The sequence below is a fragment of the Pelodiscus sinensis genome, chromosome 5 (genome assembly GCF_049634645.1).
Source record: "Pelodiscus sinensis isolate JC-2024 chromosome 5, ASM4963464v1, whole genome shotgun sequence".
In the NCBI taxonomy this organism is placed as follows: Eukaryota; Metazoa; Chordata; order Testudines; family Trionychidae; genus Pelodiscus; species Pelodiscus sinensis.
In genome coordinates, this window is record NC_134715.1 from 78,757,213 (window position 1) to 78,774,880 (window position 17,668).

General features: G+C 40.0%; 1 long non-coding RNA gene across 4 annotated transcripts in view; it reads left to right on the forward strand.

Annotated features, from left to right (window-relative positions):
- The window catches only part of LOC142829643 (uncharacterized), a 54,086-nt gene that overhangs the window by 17,974 nt on the left and 18,444 nt on the right, over nucleotides 1-17,668 (forward strand). For 2 of the 4 annotated variants that reach the window (XR_012904282.1, XR_012904283.1), the window contains one exon: nucleotides 4,147-4,224. This is a non-coding gene — a long non-coding RNA (uncharacterized LOC142829643). Of the gene's footprint in view, nucleotides 1-4,146; nucleotides 9,131-12,116; nucleotides 12,208-15,545; nucleotides 16,987-17,668 lie in introns of those variants that run through there. The other 2 variants (XR_012904281.1, XR_012904280.1) reach the window with 2 other exon arrangements.

The following is a 17,668-nucleotide window of genomic DNA, read 5'->3' on the forward strand; positions in this document are numbered from 1 at the left end:
ATTGTCTGTCAACATCTGTGGTCCAGAAGGACTATAGATGTTGCAGGACCACAGCGTCTCGATGGTGGGCTGGTGCCTACAATCTCTTTTGACTGGCAGCAGAAAGCTTCCAGAAGAGCCAAGAGCCAGGCTCCCTGCAGCTGGGCTGCCAGATGTACCCCAGCTGGGTAGCTCATAGGGGCTGTACCAGCGTGCCCCAGCTGGGCTGCCCAGCTGAGCCAAGAGCCTCATGTGCCACAGTGGAGTTGTTCAGTGGGACTTGAACCTCAGTGGGGCTGGGCCCAGAACCAAGAGTGCCTTGGTAGGACTGCCTGGCAGGCCACAGCAGAGCTGCACTGCACGTCCCAGCTGGGCTGCCCAGTGTGGGGACCATCAGGACAGAGGGGCCTGCAGCAGGGTTCAGAGCTGGGGGGCCGATAGGAAGGATGGGGGAAGATATGACTGGCAAAATCTCTCATCTAAAACCAGTCAGATCCCAAGGGTGCTGGACCAGGGAGGTCCAAATCATATCACCAAATCCAAGTACTCAAATATAATGGATTAGCCCTCACCCACCAATCGTGAGATTAGCCTAACAACAATACAGATATCAATATACTAAAAATGAGAAATTATTTTTATTTCCCTTCTGATTTTTGATCCTTTAAGTCCGTGGTGTCCAACATGCTAGCCACTAGCCACATGTGGCTATTTGGCCGGTTGATTGTGGCTAGTTCACTGTAGTAGTAGTCACTATAGTGTTGTGAACTAGACATCAGAAGTAATTCTTCTTCTCTACTCTGCACTGATTAGGCCTCAGCTGAAAGATTATGTCCAGTTCTGGGTACCACACTTTCAAGAAAGATGTGGAGAAATTAGAGAAGGTCCAGACAATAGGACCAATGAGGAAAGACTACAAGAATTGGACTTGTTTAGATTAGAAAAGAGAAGACTGAGAGGGGACGTGTCTGAAAGGTGTTACAAGGAGGAGGGAGGAAAATAGTTCTTCTTGACCGCTGATGATAGGACAAGGAGCAATAGGCTTAAATTGTAGCAAGGGAGGTTTAGGTTGGACATTAGGAAAAACTTCCTAACTGTCAGGTTAAACACTGGAATAAATTGCCAAGGGAGGCTGTGGAATCTCTATCATGGGAGATATTTAAGAGCAGTGTGGATAGATATCTATCAGGGATGACCTAGATGGTACTTGGCCCTGCTGTGAGGGGAGGGGAATGGACTTGATGACCTCTCAAGGCCTCTTCCAGTTCTAGTATTCAATGATTCTATGATTCTATGATAGTGACTACTGCTTCAGAATCAGTTGGATATCACAGCTTTAGGGTTTATGTTTTCAGGCTGTTCTCCACAAGCATGTGGGCTAGAAATTTACTTTTAACAAAATGAATGCCGAGAAGCAAATTTAACCATATGACTGAGGAACTGGGGCTTTAAGAAAAACACCAAATATCACAAGTCTCAAAATATAATCACAAGAGCACTTGTGCTTAGTGTCCCCAAACAAGATTAATCACCTTTGTCATTTTAGCCAGAAGGTCTCTCCCCAGAAGAACTTACAATTTACATAGACTATACCAGACAAAGAGGGGGAAAAAAGAAATATTACTTGATTTATATTCTTGAGATAGAAGCCAACAGCGTATTAACCTTTATCACTGATGTGCCCTGGACCAGACATTTTAATGCCCAAACTATCAGTACACCTACACAACTTTCCTCTAGCTTATTAATAATTCAGTACCATTTGCATTACAGAAAACTGAGTTTGGGGATTATTTCTACCCAAGTGATCTACTTCAATCTTAGATACATTAAATTTCACAGCACACCGTTCAGCCTGTTCATCCAATCTGTTAAAATTATGCTAAGAAAATATATCCCTCTTCTGAGTTTTAACTACTCTTCCAACTTATTTCTAATGTGCTAATTACAGATCTTTGTTACAGATCTTGGTACAGATTTTTATCATTGTTTAAATATCTACAGGTACTGGCACAATACTGGTAAAGTGTATGTCTCATTCCCTGCTGGTGGCTTCTGCACTGGAAGATACCAGCCTACTGCTACCATTTATAGAAGTTAATGCCTTAGCTCAGATGATACATATAATAGATCAGATCAAATTGGTCCCTTGTAGGATTAAAATCTGTGAAGTCTGAACTGTGTGCAGAAGTTCTCAGATTCAAATTCGTCTGACAATTCTTGGAAGAGGAAATGGTTAGCACTCTCTCCCTCTCCACATATAAGTGTACACTCTCTCCTTTAATTACAACTTTCTATTCATTATGTCTTTTTTTTTGCAATGCACTGAGCATGCTTTGTAGCACTGCAATAGGGCTTTCTGGGTCTGTGGGAAATGGGGGCAGCGTGCATAAGAAGCTATAATACCAAATCTGAAGATTTAGTTGGTCCAGGGTACAGCTGCAGTAAAGGTAATATAGTCACAATTTTGCTGACTATATCTATTTCAGAAATACAAATAGCTCTGTTTTTATGCCTTAATCTTAGTTCCACAGTTCCTTCTTGTCTATTAGGCACTTTATGTGGAGAAGAAAGAAACATCCAAGTCCAACTATTCAAATAAATACAAACTTTCAAACTAAAGAGAGCAAGCAGTAAGCACAACTTGTGCATTGCATGAGTTGATACTCCATAATGTGAATGTTTCCTGTGGAATGTGTATCTTGTGAAATACAGATTAGCAAAGTAATATCAGAGAAAAATGTTACAAAACAGCCTTGTGAATGTGTAATTATTAGGTCAACTGAGATTACTAAATTCTGATCTATGCACTTTCTAAATGGATGTAGTCTCTGAACATCAAGCAGATTTTCTGTACAACCTCAGTCCCTGCCAATAGGTTCATCAAATAGTATTGGCACCCATAGGGGAGGATATAGGGCAGGGCAAGCGGGGCGGCCGCCCTGGGCTCCGCGCTTCAAGAAGCCCCGCGTATGCGCATGGCGCCACTGCGCATGCGCCGTGTCAAAGGGGGGGCCCTGCGAAATTGTGTTGCCCTGGGCCCCGCAAAATTGTCATCTGCCCCTGGACACCCACTTCAATGAGAAGTGCTATCCCAATTTTCTAGTGGAAGGGGCAAATACTGCAGTCATTACCCTGAGCAGGAAGCTGGAAATGAAATAGTGATAGTAAACCTTCCACCCCCTCCCCCCAAAAAAACCAATAGAATGCTGCTGTTGGTGCAAAAGCAAAGATTGTTTACAGCTACAACAGTTTTACTTAATTTAAATTAGGGAAATGGGCCAGACATGAAGAATGAGCAAACATACATATTATTTACTGTGATTTTTCCTTGTAGGCCTGCCCTGTAGTTCTCCAACTTGATGTAGTTAGGGGCTGTATTTTTTCCCCTTTCCTTTTACAGCAGAGAATAGAAGTATATTATTTTCTTTTGTAAAAGAAAACTTGGCATGTGATGGCCTGGTTGAGCTTTGTTGTTGTGATGTGAAGAAATTGACATGACTAAATGACAGAAACAAAATAGTAGTTCCAAGCCACATATTAAAGACTCGAACACTTATTTTGGGTTGCAAGAAAAGCTATTAAATCAGACTGTGGCTTTTTATAGCTGAAGGGCTTGAAGAACGGGAGAGATGTGAACACTTGCAAGAAAAGAATATTTTATCGCTCACAAGGCAGACACAAACCACTACTGAGCTGTACCCATATTTATTCTTTATATTTCATTGGTAATGTCATTTTCATTATTAAATAGCAGTCAGCATATGCACATTTTAAATCATGCTATTAAATGTTATACTAAAAACTGGCCCTCCAAGGAGGAATACTGTGAGTTTAACCTTTTAACACACACATACACACAAAGAATTGGCATGAAATAGTTGAATTTTTTCATCCACCTTCTACTTTGGAACTCAGGCTCTCTTTCCCAGCCACTGATTTCTCAGTGTTCTCTGTGGGACAAACACTGCCCCCTTTCTAGATAAAGAAACTAGATAAGATAAGAAATAAATTAGAATTGGATATTCATGGAGAATAGGTCCCATCAATGGCTATTAACCAGGATGGGCAGGGATGGTGGTCCCTAGCTTCTGTTTGTTAGGGCTGGAAATGCTTGATAGAGGGGTTGAACACTTGATGATTATCTGTTCTGTTAATTCCCTCCAGGGCACCTGGCACTGGCCACTCTCAGAAGACAGAAAACTGGGCCAGATGGACCTTTTGCCTGACCCAGTGTAGCTACAGGTATGTTCTCCACAGGTCCAGAAAGTCAACCTGAAGTAAAATTGGCACAGCTCCAAATATCATGTAATTTAAACAGCATTTACTCCTTCTCTAGATGGATCCTTTGGGGATACCTTCAGGCCATCATATCCGTATGGAGGAGAAGCAATCGTGGAATTAGGCAATATAACAGCAAGAAGAAAGTTTGGTTTTCTATGCCAAACCGTATTGTACATTCTAAGTATTCCTTTCTCTAAGTTCTTTTGTGTCCTCTCTCTTCATAGTATCGGAGTGCCTCAGAATCAATGGATTTATTTCATCAGAAAAATATTATTCCCATTTTACAAATGGGCAACTAAGCCACAGGGTAATTTAAGCCACATGTGCAAAATCAGTGTCTCAAGTCCAATCAAGCTGCTAGAAAATCCTTCCTATCCTCTTGATAGACATTCCTATTTCTCATTATTATTATAAGGTATTTACTTGGCCCCCATTACTGTAGTATCTAGTCATATACTATTTACCCTCCCAGAACTCCTGTCAGATGGAGAAATAGTATTATTCCCATTTATTGGGAGCCAGTACTCATGTATAAATATATATTCTACGAGGTCAATGATAAAGACAAGCTGGAATATATTAGACTATATTGTTTCATTTTAGCCATTTTTCTGCCATTGGATCATTGCTGAAGGACTTTTTTTTTGCTTGATAAATGTTGCAACAGAATTTTATTAATAAGAATTATTAAAATTCTGTTTGGGACCATTTCCACATTAGCTGCTTCAGCTTAGCCAAGGCAGCTACCAGAAACTCTATTGATATCCATTAAAGGATGACTGATTTCATATTGTACAACAAAAGAACATTTCTTATTATAAAATGAGTAACATCTGTATTGAAGACTAATGTGAAACTAGTAACTTGATAGGTACTAGCTCCCCTACTAGCAGCTACTGAACCAATATCTCAGCATAGCACTAAAGGCAGTCTGATGCAGAAGGGACAATCAATTGGAGTGGAACAAAACTAAGCCCTTATAATCTATTAGTCTAAATAATTTGCAGGTGCATTTCAAAAGGCTGCTTGTGACTTAGGAAGTCTTAAGGAGCTTGGATTCCACCCACCCTTTTACACCTGTGCAAATGGAGCGAGTTTGTGCCATATATTCCCCTTCTAATTTGGCAGCTACCTTGACCAGGTGTGAATAAGTGCACAAGATAAAGGGCAAAGAGGAATTATCCCTAACACCACTTTGTGTGACCATACCACTGAGATCAGAAGAGGTACCTGAAGACAATGACTGCCCAGGACATTAAGTGACCACATGGACTCTAGAATTCTCTCCAACAAAGCTTGAGGCTATTGACTTTCAGAGTATGTTGGCAGGCCTCCCAGGTTTAAAAAAAATAGGCAGTTAAGAAGACTGGAAGCTACTTGTAGGTGATATTAGTGAATTGTATTGTATAAATAATAAAAGATAACTACAAAAGCACATTTTAAAAAGAATAGTAGTGCTGTTATTCATGCCTTGTTCAAATTCCCATTGATTCCCATTCTGCTTATAGATAAATTATAAAATGTATTCTTCAGGTCTCCTTCTAAATAGAGCTTTGTAGTGTAGCTAAAGAACAGCTGAGACATTCCACTCAGAAATGAGTACATTTTGCATGAATGTATCTATTTTTTTGTGAAATCTGATTTTTTCTCCCTGAATCTAAACAAGGTCCTCTAATTTTCTTGATCTTTATTTCCCTAACTGTTAATCTATCATAACTTAATGATTCTCCAGCATTCAAATTTGCAAAAATAGCTCACCAAAATGGTTAGACTTGCCTGACTATTCTGTGTTTCTCTTTTTTAATATCACCCACACAATGGGATTTCCAATTACTTTGCTATTAAAATCCTAGCTTCAATTTTTAGATTAAATGCATTCTTTTCATCTGGCATTGGCAATTGATGTTCATAGATATAGTGCTTTCTAGCAAGACAACTCTATAATTGTTTATTTCGGAGTTTTGAGAAAAGTTCAAGGCTTATTTTAAGATTGATTTTTTTATTTCAATCAAATTACTAATGTAGATATGGTTTAAAAAACAGATTATAATGTTTTGACTTTTTCTATTTCCTGGTTTGAAACATTAAACATACCAAATGGTTTCTCTTAGACTCATAGACTTTAAGGTCAGAAGGGGCCATTATGATCATCTAGTCTGACCCCCTGCACAATGCAGGCCACAGAATCTCACACATCCCCTTCTAGAATAATCCTCTCACCTATATCTCAGATATTGAAGCCTTCAAATAGTTTGAAGACCCCAAGATGCAGAGAATCCTCCAGCTGTGATATGTACCCCATGCTACAGAGGAAGGTGAAAAACCTCCAGGGTCTCTGCCAATCTACCCTAGAGGAAAATTCCTTCCCGACCCCAAATATGGCGATTAGCTAAACCCTGAGCATGTGGGCAAGACTCACCAGCCAGACACCCAGAAAGTTCTCTATAGTAACTCCTAGCATCCCTCCATTGACCTATTTCCCACTGATAATGAATGGTCAATTAGTTACCAAGATCATGTTCTCTCATCAAACCATCCCCTTCATAAACCCATCTAGTTTAATCTTGAAACCAGATAGATCTTTTGCCCCCACTACTTCCCTTGGAAGGCCGTTCCAGAACTTCACTCCTCTAATTGTTAGAAACCTTCGTCTAATTTCAAGTCTAAACTTCCTAATGGCCACCTTATATCCTTTTCTTCTTGTGTCCACATTGGTATTAAGCTTAAATAATTCCTCTCCCTCCCTGGTATTTATCCCTCTAATATATTTAAAGAGTGCAATCATGTCCCCCCTCAGCCTTCTTTTGGTTAAGGTAAACAATCCAAGCTCCTTAAGTCTCCCTTCATAAGACAGGTTTTCCATTCCTCGGATCATCCTAGTGGCCCTTCTTTGTACCTGTTCCAGTTTGAATTCATCCTTCTTAAACATGGGAGACCAGAACTGCACACAGTATTCCAAATGGGGTCTCACCAATGCTTTGTATAATGGCACTAACACCTCCTTATCTCTACATCCCAAGACCGTATTAGCCTTTTTCACGGCCATGTCACAATGGCGGCTCATAGTCATCCTATAATCAACCAGGACTCCAAGGTCCTTCTCCTCCTCTGTTACTTCCAACTGATGTGTCCCCAGCTTATAACTAAAATTCTTGTTATTAATCCCTAAATGCATAACCTTATACTTCTCACTATTAAATTTCATCCTATTGCTATCATTCCAATTTACAAGATCATCCAGATCTTCCTGTATGATATCCTGATCCTTTTCTGAATTGACAATAGCTCCCAACTTTGTGTCATCTTCAAATTTTATCAGGACACTTCCACTTTTGGTGCCAAGGTCAGCGATAAAAAGGTTAAATAAAATTGGCCCCAAAACTGATCCCAGAGGGTATTTCTACACTACCCCGCTAGTTCGAACTAGGATTCCTATTCCGAACTAGCTGTACTCCTCGTGGAATGAGGAGTACAGCTAGTTGGGATTAGGAAGCCTAATCCGAACTAGCTACTCCGTGCCGCGTGTAGCCGCGCGGCATGGGGTTCGAACTGCCGTCATTTAAAAATGGTGCCGGCCGGCTTCATGCAAATGAAGCCCGGGAAATTCAAATCCTGGGCTTCATTTGCAAGTGCGGTATGCCTACATTACCCTCCTAGTTTGAAGTAGGAGGGTAGTGTAGACATACCTGAGGAACTCTGCTAGTAACCTTCCTCCAACCTGACAATTCACCATTCAATATGATCCGCTGTAGTCTGCCCTTTAACCAGTTGCTTATCCACCTCTCAACTTTCATATTAATCCCTATCTTTTCTAATTTAACCAATAATTCTCCATGTGGTACTGTATCAAATGTCTTACTAAAGTCGAGGTAGATTAGATCCACTGCATTACCTTTATCTAAAAAAATCTGTTACTTTCTCAAAAAAGGAGATCAGGTTGGTTTGGCACGATCTACCTTTTGTAAAACCATGTCGTAATTTGTCCCAATTGTCATTAGCCTCAATGTCTCTAACTACTTTCTCCTTCAAAAGTTTTTCCAAGATTTTGCATACTACAGATGTCAAACTAACAGGCATATAGTTACCCGGGTCGCTTTTTTCCCCTTTCTTAAAAATCGGAACTATATTAGCAATTCTCCAGTCAAATGGTACAACCCCTGAGTTTAGAGATTTATTAAAAATTTTTGCTAATGGACTTGAAAAAATTCTCTTACATGAGAAGGCTTTCTGGAGTAGAATTCTTATGGTTAGTACATTCCTCTCCTTCTCCTTTGTTCCAACTCCACCTAAGATCTTTACCATTTGCTTATTTTATGTAAATTATCAGTCTGAAGTGTGCATTATAAGTGTTTTAAATTTCCTCAGCCTAACTTGTGAGCTATATGCACAAATATGAGACTAAATATAAATTGCTTTTGTGATTTAACAAATATAATTAGAACATAAGAATGATCACACTCAGTCAGACCAATGCTCTAAATAGCATAGGCTCCTGTCTTCTGAGTGCCAATGCCCGATGCTCAAGAGAGAATGAACAGACAAGGACAATTTATCAAATGAGCCATCACCTGATGTCCTGCTCTAGCAGAAGTGTTGTAAGCAAAACATGATAAGTAATTATTTCACTCTACTCCATGATGATTAGGCATCAACTGGAATATTGTGCCTAGTTCTATGTGACTTTTTCAAGAGAGATGTGGACACATTGGAAAAAGTCCAAAGAAAAGCAACAAAAATGATAAAAGTATGACCTATAAGGCAAGACAGAAAGAACTGGGTTTGCTTAGTCTGGAAAAAAGAAAACAGAGGGGACATCATAACAGCTTTCAAATACCTAAGGCTGCGTCTAGATTGGCATCATTTTCCGGAAATGCTTGTAACGGAAAACTTTTCCGTTAAAAGCATTTTCGGAACAGAGCGTCTAGATTGGCATGGACGCTTTTCCACAAAAGCACTTTTTGCGAAAAAGCGTCCGTGCCAATCTAGACGCGTTTTTCCGCAAGAAAGCCCCGAGTGCCATTTTTGCGATCGGGGCTTTTTTGCGGAAAACAAATCTGAACTGTCTACACTGGCCCTTTTGCTCAAAAGCTTTGCGCAAAAGGGACTGTTGCCTGAACGGGAGCAGAATAGTATTTCCGCAAGAAGCACTGATTTCTTACAGTAGGAAGTCAATGCTTTTGTGGAAATTCAAGCGGCCAGTGTAGACAGCTGGCAAGTTTTTCCGGAAAAGCGGCTGATTTTCTGGAAAAACTGGCCAGTCTAGACACAGCCTAAGATATTATTACAAGGAGCAGGGAGAAAAATATTCTCCTTAACTTCTGATGACAGGACAAGAAGCTGTCAGGGTGGTTATATACTGCAGTAAATTGTGTAGGGAGGTTATAGAATCTCCATAATTGGAGATTTTAAAGAGTAGGTTAGACAATACTTCTCAGAGATGGTCGATGGGGCTTGGTCATGCAATGGGTTCAGGGAATTGGACTTGATGGCTTCTCGGGGTTCCTTCAAGTTCTATGATTCTGACAGTCAGGCTACGTCTAGACTGGCCCCTATTCCGAAATAGCCATGCTAATTTTAAATTTGGGAATAGGGAAATCCGCGGGGGATTTAAATATCCCCTGCGGGATTTAAATAAACATGGCCGCCGCTTTTTTCCGGCTTGGGGAAAAGCCGGAAAAAAGCGTCTAGATTGGCCCGATCCTCCAGAATAAAGCCCTATTCCGGAGGATCTCTTATTCCTACTTTCATTCCCTCAAGAAATGCTTTAAGTTGCCTAACTGTAGGCAGTAGGTTCCCATTTAAGGATCATTAAGCAGAGTTAGGTTCTGCCCTGCGGCTTGTACTTAGAGAGATGGTAGGTAAGGTAAGAAAATGTGCCATTATCTCAGGAGTGAGAAAGAAACATTCAGGGAAAATATAACAATTTCAAAATAAGTATTTTTAAAACATCAGCTCTTTGACTATACCAAATTTAAAGGACACCCCTCCCAATTTTTCCCTTTCCACCTTGAAAAGTGTGCTAGGAAAAAAGTTCCATAAGAAAATAGTCCTGCTTCTCAGAGCTTTATTTGACAATGGACAGTCTTGAGGAAAGGTTTCCTGACAGCAGTGAGAATCGTGGCTGTGGGAGCAGAAGTAGCTTGTATGTCCTGTATATCACACGAGATATTGTGATTATACAGTTGTTTTGTTCTGTATTGATTACCTTACAATTGAGAGTATTAAATTGCAACAAACTGCAAAAGATAAGCATAAATCCAATTACTATGTCTGATAGTACATATTTTTGTTTCATGGTAAACAGATTGCAATATTCTTCATGTCAAAACAAAACACTAAAATGTTTTTGTGTTTGTCCTGAGGTGAATGTATTGTTCTTATGGGTGCTAAGAAATACCCATGAAAATAATGTAAACCATGAGAGACTGTTAATGTTGTCTTATGTTAGTTCCACATTTTTTATAAGCATTCACATATACTAGGGTGGCTTTGGGCACAACAAACACAATGCAACAGAAAGACATGTGAGGCTGTGGAATGATTATGGTTTTCAGAGTTTTAAAAATGCTATTTCAATGTTTCCTTGTAATTATGCCTTGCCTAGTGCTCAGAAGCACTATCAGTGCATACTCCCAGAAAACTTTTTCACTAAAAAATCACTCAGCTATTCTGCACTTCAAAAGATACATGAACATTTTTGTTCAATTTTCATGTGTCTGAGTTTACTTTCCCTGTCCTGGTTTTATTTTTGGTTCAGACTAGTCCACATTTTTAAGAAAAACTTTGTCAAGGTGACCAATTTTCACCCACTTTTACATGAAAGATATTCTCTGTAAAAATTTCTCATACAAAATCATAAGCTGATAAATATTTGCTTCAGGATAGATGGGTAGGGAATAAAGACCATACAAAGCTACTATGTTTGCTTTGATTTATTTGCATTTAGTAATATCATTCTAGTCTGTAGTAGTAGAATAGCATGATTTTGTTTAAAGCAACCAGGTTTCTTTGAATGTAATACTTATGTTTGTGCTTATTGAACAGTTTGGATGTATAATGTTCAGACTAATGGTTCACATCCAGTATTGCCTATTTCTATTTGGTCACTTAAGTCACACAGCATTGCTTGTTTTCTATGACTGAAGCTTTTAAAATAGGTAAGTACTGAAAAAAATAGCAAATATAAATATTTTAGTAAAGCATATCATATCCAAATTTTGTGACCATTTTGAGATTGTTTACCTTTTATGAATACCCAAATACCTATGAGCAGTGAATAGACTGATTACATGAATACTCACAAGGTAATGCAAGTTGACCTCTCTGGTCCAGCAGCTCAGGACTTGACTGGTGCCAAACTAGAGAATTTGCTGAATCATGAGGGGGTCAATATGGTCTATCAGCATTACCCATACTTCCACAGCTTATACTGGGTTTTTAGAAGATGTTTAACAGCAAATTAGAGCTAAACAGCAGTACAGAACACTGAGAGTCAGGTGGCTGATGGCTGTAAACAAACTTTATATGATCAAGGGAAACTTGTTCAAACCCATGATAAGTGGACATCCAGCTAACTAAAATCATGCTGGACCATGGATGTTGCTGGACCAGAGAGTGCCGCACTAGAGAGGTTCTTGGAAGTTTATCTATGAAATTTACTTGGGGCTCATAATCAGGGCTCGACAAATCAGTGAATCTACTTGCCTGTGGTGAGTAGATTTCAGCCGGTCTCCCCATTCATCGGTGGCGTGCGCATGTGCAATGTGGGTCTAGCGCATGCAGAGTGCGGGGCTGGCGAGTAGATTTCACCGTGGTTTGTCAAGCCCTGCTCATAATCATAAATACATTTGCAGTTTGCGTTTTTCAGTATTTGACCAGTTCTGAAGGATCTCCATCCACCTACACCCTAGATTCAACAATGAAATTGTGCCTCTTATGACAGAGGTGAGCAATAATTTTTGATAAGGGGTCCACACCAAGAATTTGGTAAGTGGTCAAAGGCACTCTAGGATATTAATGGAGAAGGTGAGGGTTTGGGAGAGGTTAGGTCCAAAAGGGAGCTCAGGGAAGGAGATTGGGGTGCAAGAAGAGTGGTAAGGCCTGAGAGGGAGTTTGGGTGAAGGAAGGGGAGTTTTAACCTGAGACAGGGTATTGAGGTGTTGGAGGGGATTCGGCATCTGGATGCTGGAGCAGGAGTGCAGGGGGTAAGGGTTGTTATCTGGGTCAGTAACCTGGGATTCTGGGAGGTGCTTACCTTAGGCAGCTCCCAGCCAGCCACCCAGAGGGACCCTCAAGCCGTGCCTCGACATGTTACTCATAGAGGCCAGTATATGATTCTCTGTGCCATGCATCCCTCAGTGGAAGCTTCATATTTGCCCCTGTGCCCAGCAAAGTCTCACAGCTCCCATTGTCTGGAAATTGGTGAATGGGAGCTACCTGGAATATACTTGCAGTGAAGGCAGCACATGGAGGACCCTCCCCAAAAGGGTGCCTGTCTCCTTTAAGTAGTGTGCAGCGCATAGCAGATCTTTTACTCAGCCCTAGAATCATAAAATCATAGAGCTGGAAGAGACCTCAGGAGGTCATCAAGTCCAGCCTCCTGCCCAAGGCAGGACCGATCCCAACTAAATCAACCCATCCAGGGCTTTGTCAAGCCAAGACTTAAACACCTCTAGGGATGGAGTTTCCACCACCTCCCTAGGTAACCCATTCCAGTGCTTCACCATCCTCCTAGTGAAATAGTTTTTCCTAATATCCAACCGAGACCTCTCCCACTGTAACTCGAGACCATTGCTCCTTGTTCTGCCATCTGTCACTACTAGGAACAGCCTTTCTCCATTCTTTTTGGAACTTCCCTTCAGGAAGTTGAAGGCTGCTATCATATCCCCTCCCTCCCTGTTCTTCTCTTCTGCAGACTAAACAAACCTAAATCCCTCAGTCTCTTCTCATAGGTCATATGCTCCAGACCCCTAATCATTTTAGTTGCCCTCCATTGGACCCTCTCCAATGTATCCACATCCTTTTTATAGTGGGGGGCACAGAACTGGACACAATACTCCAGATGTGGCCTCACCAAAGCTGAGTAAAGGGAAATAATCACTTCTCTGGATCTGCTGACAATGCTCTTCCTAATGCAACCTAATATGCTATTAGCCTTCTTGGCTACAAGGGCACACTGTTGACTCATATCCAGCTTCTCATCCACTGTAATCCCCAGGTTCTTTTCTGCAGAACTGCTACTTAGCTATTCGGTCCCCAGCCTGTAACAATGCTTGGGATTCTAACATGACAAGTGCAGGACTCTACACTTGTCCTTGCTGAACCTCATCAGATATCTTTTGGCCCAATCCTCTAATCTGTCCAGGTCACACTGGACCCTATCTCGGTCCTCCAGCATATCTACTTCTCCCCCTAGCTTAGTGTCATCTGCGATCTTACTGAGGGTGCAATCCACCCCTCATCCAGGTCATTAATAAAGATGATGAACAAAACCGGTCCTAGAACAGACCTTTGGGGCACTCCGCTAGAAACTGACTGGCAACCTGACATCGAGCCGTTGGTCCCGACAGTCTAGCCAGCTTTCTATTCATTTTACAGTCCATGTATCCAATCCATATTCCCTTAAACTTGCTGGCAAGAATATTGTGGGAGACTGTATCAAAAGCTTTGTTAAAGTCAAGGTACATCACATCCACTGACTTTCCCATATCCACAGAACCAGTTACCTCATCATAGAAACTAATCAGATTGGTCAGGCATGACTTGCCCTTCGTGAATCCATGTGGACTATTCCTGATCACTTCCCCTCTTCCAAGTGCTTCAAAATAGATTCCTTGAGGATCCCCTTCATCATTTTTCCGGGGATTGAGATAAGGCTGATTGGCCTGTAGTTCCCTAGATTGTCCTTCTTCCCTTTTTTAAAGATGGGCACTACATTTACCTTTTTTCAATCATCTGGGATCTCTCTCATTTGCCACGAGTTTTCAAAGATAGTGACCAAAGGCTCTGCAATGACATTTGCCAACTCCCTCAGTACCATCGGATGCATTAAATCCAGGCTCATGGATTTGTGTAAGTTTAGCTTTTGTAAATATTTCCTAACTTGTTCTTTCCCCACCAAGGACTATCCACCTCCTTCTCATACTGCATTGCCTAGTGCATTAGTCTGGGAGCTGATCTTGTCCTTGAAGACAGAGGCAAAGAAAGGATTGAGTACTTCAGCTTTTCCCACATCCTCTGTCTCTAGGTTACCTCCCTTATCCAATAAGGGCCCCACACCCTCTCTCAACACCCTCTTATTGCTAACATGTCTGTAGAACCCTTTCTTGTTATCCTTCACATCCCTTTCTAGTTGCAATTCCAATTGCACTTTCGCCTTCCTGATGTCCCCTGCATTCTTGAACAATATATTTATACTCCTCCCTAGTCATCTGTCCAAGTTTCCACTTCTTTAAACTTCCTTTTTGTGTATAAGCTCACCAAGGATGTTCCCGGTAAGCCAATCTGGTTGCCTACAATATATGCTTTTCTTGTTGCACATCGGGATGGTTTTTTCCTTTGCCTTTAATAAGGCTTCTTTAAAATACTGCCAGCTCTCCTGGACTCCTTTCCCCTTCATGTAAGCATCCCAGGGAATCCTGCCTATCAGTTATCTGGGGGAGTCAAAAGTTCTTTGAGGAAAACTTAGAAGAATGCCATTTATTTTAAAAAGTAGGCTCTCTGTGTGTGTGTGTGTGTGTGTGTGTGTGTGTGTGTGTGTGGCTGTGTCTACACTGGGCCACTTATTCCGGAAAAGCAGTCGCTTTTCCGGAATAACTTGCCAGCAGTCTATACTGGCCACTTGCTTTTCCGGAAAAGCAATGACGATCTACTGTAAAATTGTCAGTTTTTTTCCGGAAAAACTATGCTGCTCCCATTCGGGCAAAAGTCCTTTTCCGGTAAAACTGTTCCGGAAAAGGGCCAGAGTAGACAGCACAGTAGTCTTTTCTGCAAAAAAGCCCCGATTGCAAAAATGAAGATCGGGGCTTTTTTCCAGAAAAGCGCGTCTACATTGGCTTTTCCGGAAAAAGTGCTTTTCTGGAAAAGCATCCTGCCAATGTAGACGCACTTTTTCCGGAAATACTTATAACGGAAAACTGTTCCGTTTTAAGCATTTCCGGAAAAGGGTGCCAGTGTAGACGTAGCCCGTGTGTGTGTGTGTGTGTGTGTGTGTGTGTGTGTGTGTGAGAGAGTAAAATGCCAAACAAATATATGGAAATCAAAGTTTTCTATTTTATCCACAGAAGTAGAACAACAATTCAAGCTCTCTCACTTTGGCCCCATTCCTGCAAAGCATTCAAGCATCTGCACAATTTTAGCATGCAAGTAAGCTTGACTATTCTGGGATAGACTCTCTGTACTTGAAGTTAAGCACTTTGAAGGATCAGTGTCATTGTGCCTCCATAAGTGATTGGATTCCTCTTTGGCCCCCTGTTGAAAATTCAGAAAGATTTGCCAGTTCTAATGGTGCTTTTTACCACGTTGGACATCTGACTACTAGAAAATAGGCTTAGACTACTGACTGCTTTGAATATGTTACCATACAGACATGAAATGATAACATTTTGTCTCATCATTTAAGCAGAATTTGACTCTCATCTAATGCTGAAAGGGGCTAATTGCCCTTACTAATATGATGAGTATTCTAGTCCCCTAATAAGTAGTTTCATAAAGCTCTTTTATACTTGCTTTTTCTATTTACTTTCTTCTCACATTTGATTAATTTCAGTATGGTTTAAATTCAAACAGCAGGCAATTAGTAAATGTAAATTTCTTATGCTGTATTTTTCTTGTGTTGACTGTTATTACAGTGTTTGATTAAAGGCTCAGAAAATGGTATATTAGCTACTTTGTCTAGTGAATCATAATTAAAATGAAGTGTATAATATAAATAACTAATACATAAATATAGGCAAGATATAAAACAATTTTTGAATCAGTTCTTAATATGTGGATCAAATCTCAGTGGAGTATTAAGTACTACATTAACTGCAAATTTCACACATTCTTTGTTCTCTTGAATGCGTGTCTTTTGGGATGAGAAGTTAGACTCAAAATCAAATACTCTGCCCCTGCTTCTTCTAGTAGAGTCTAGTGTTCATTCATTTATGCACAAGAAAATTTGAGAGCAGGAACAATGATTCCTAATGTGCTTTTCTTGTCAATGAAATAAGGAAGATTTAATGAAATTCCCTGTACCATTAATCTACCTGTCATGTTAAACCACTATAATATTTTTCTCTTGGTGGTTACAAAATTGAGAATTATGGAGCACAGTCTTCAGCTCAGTAATTTTCAAACAAAAAAAGTTGTCCAGCAGCTTATTTCATGGATTGAACATTTAATAGTAATGGGCTAAGTTAGGAATCAGAAAATAGCTACTCTTGCCAGTGCTCCATTAGAGGTTTTAAAATGTCTCATCCTTTATACAGTACCTTTAATTCTATTTTGTTATGGCCAACAAACTTCAGAAACTTTTAAATTAAGAACTTTACATTTTTGCTAGTTAATCACGTGTTGTTTTTTCTATCAAGTCATGTCAATGTAATTGCTGCATAGTATGAACAATTTTCACTACCTGGATGGTTCAAAATGATTGATTGACATTGACAATTTGTTTATTGTATGTGAAGGATAACATAAATTACATGATACTACTTCTTTTTCCTATGCTGAAATTTAATATACAGGGCAATAAAAAACATCAAATGAAGAAAATGAAATAACTAAGTTTGTTTGTGTTCATGCAAATAAGGATATTCACAAAGAAATTCCCCAAACATTTATGCTACTAAAAATATTTTCATGCAAATATTTATGAATAGTGTTTAATATGGAGTATGAGCATCAAATTGAACAGCTGTTCAGAAAACTGATAAATTTGGCAGTATTTGGGCAGCATATTTTTTAACAAAAATATAAATCCTATAACTACCAAAATTATTATTTCTTCAGAAATCAAAAAAGCTCACAAATACCCAATAGTCATTTTCTCCGCATAAGAATTAACTTCAGAACTATGAAGAGTGATTGGGCAAGGCCTGTAGCAGTTCTGGAAGACTAGCAACACTTAAAATAGCAATTACAAAGGAATGGAGGTGATTGTAATGTGTAGAAATAAGGTAGTAGCTTTCTGTGGTTTAGAAACTGCCAGAACCCATGCAGGGAAGCAATATGTATATGTCTCTAGACCTTGCATGTTGTGTATTTTCAGTAAACAAATTAATTAGACCCAAATGGAACTCCATTGAGCCTATTATATTTATGTGAAAAGCAAAAGATAAAAAAGTGGTAGTGGTAGGTGGATTAAAAAGTATCCAGTCAGGATAAGTGAGCAAAGAGATTATCTTCATTATGAGTTTAGGTA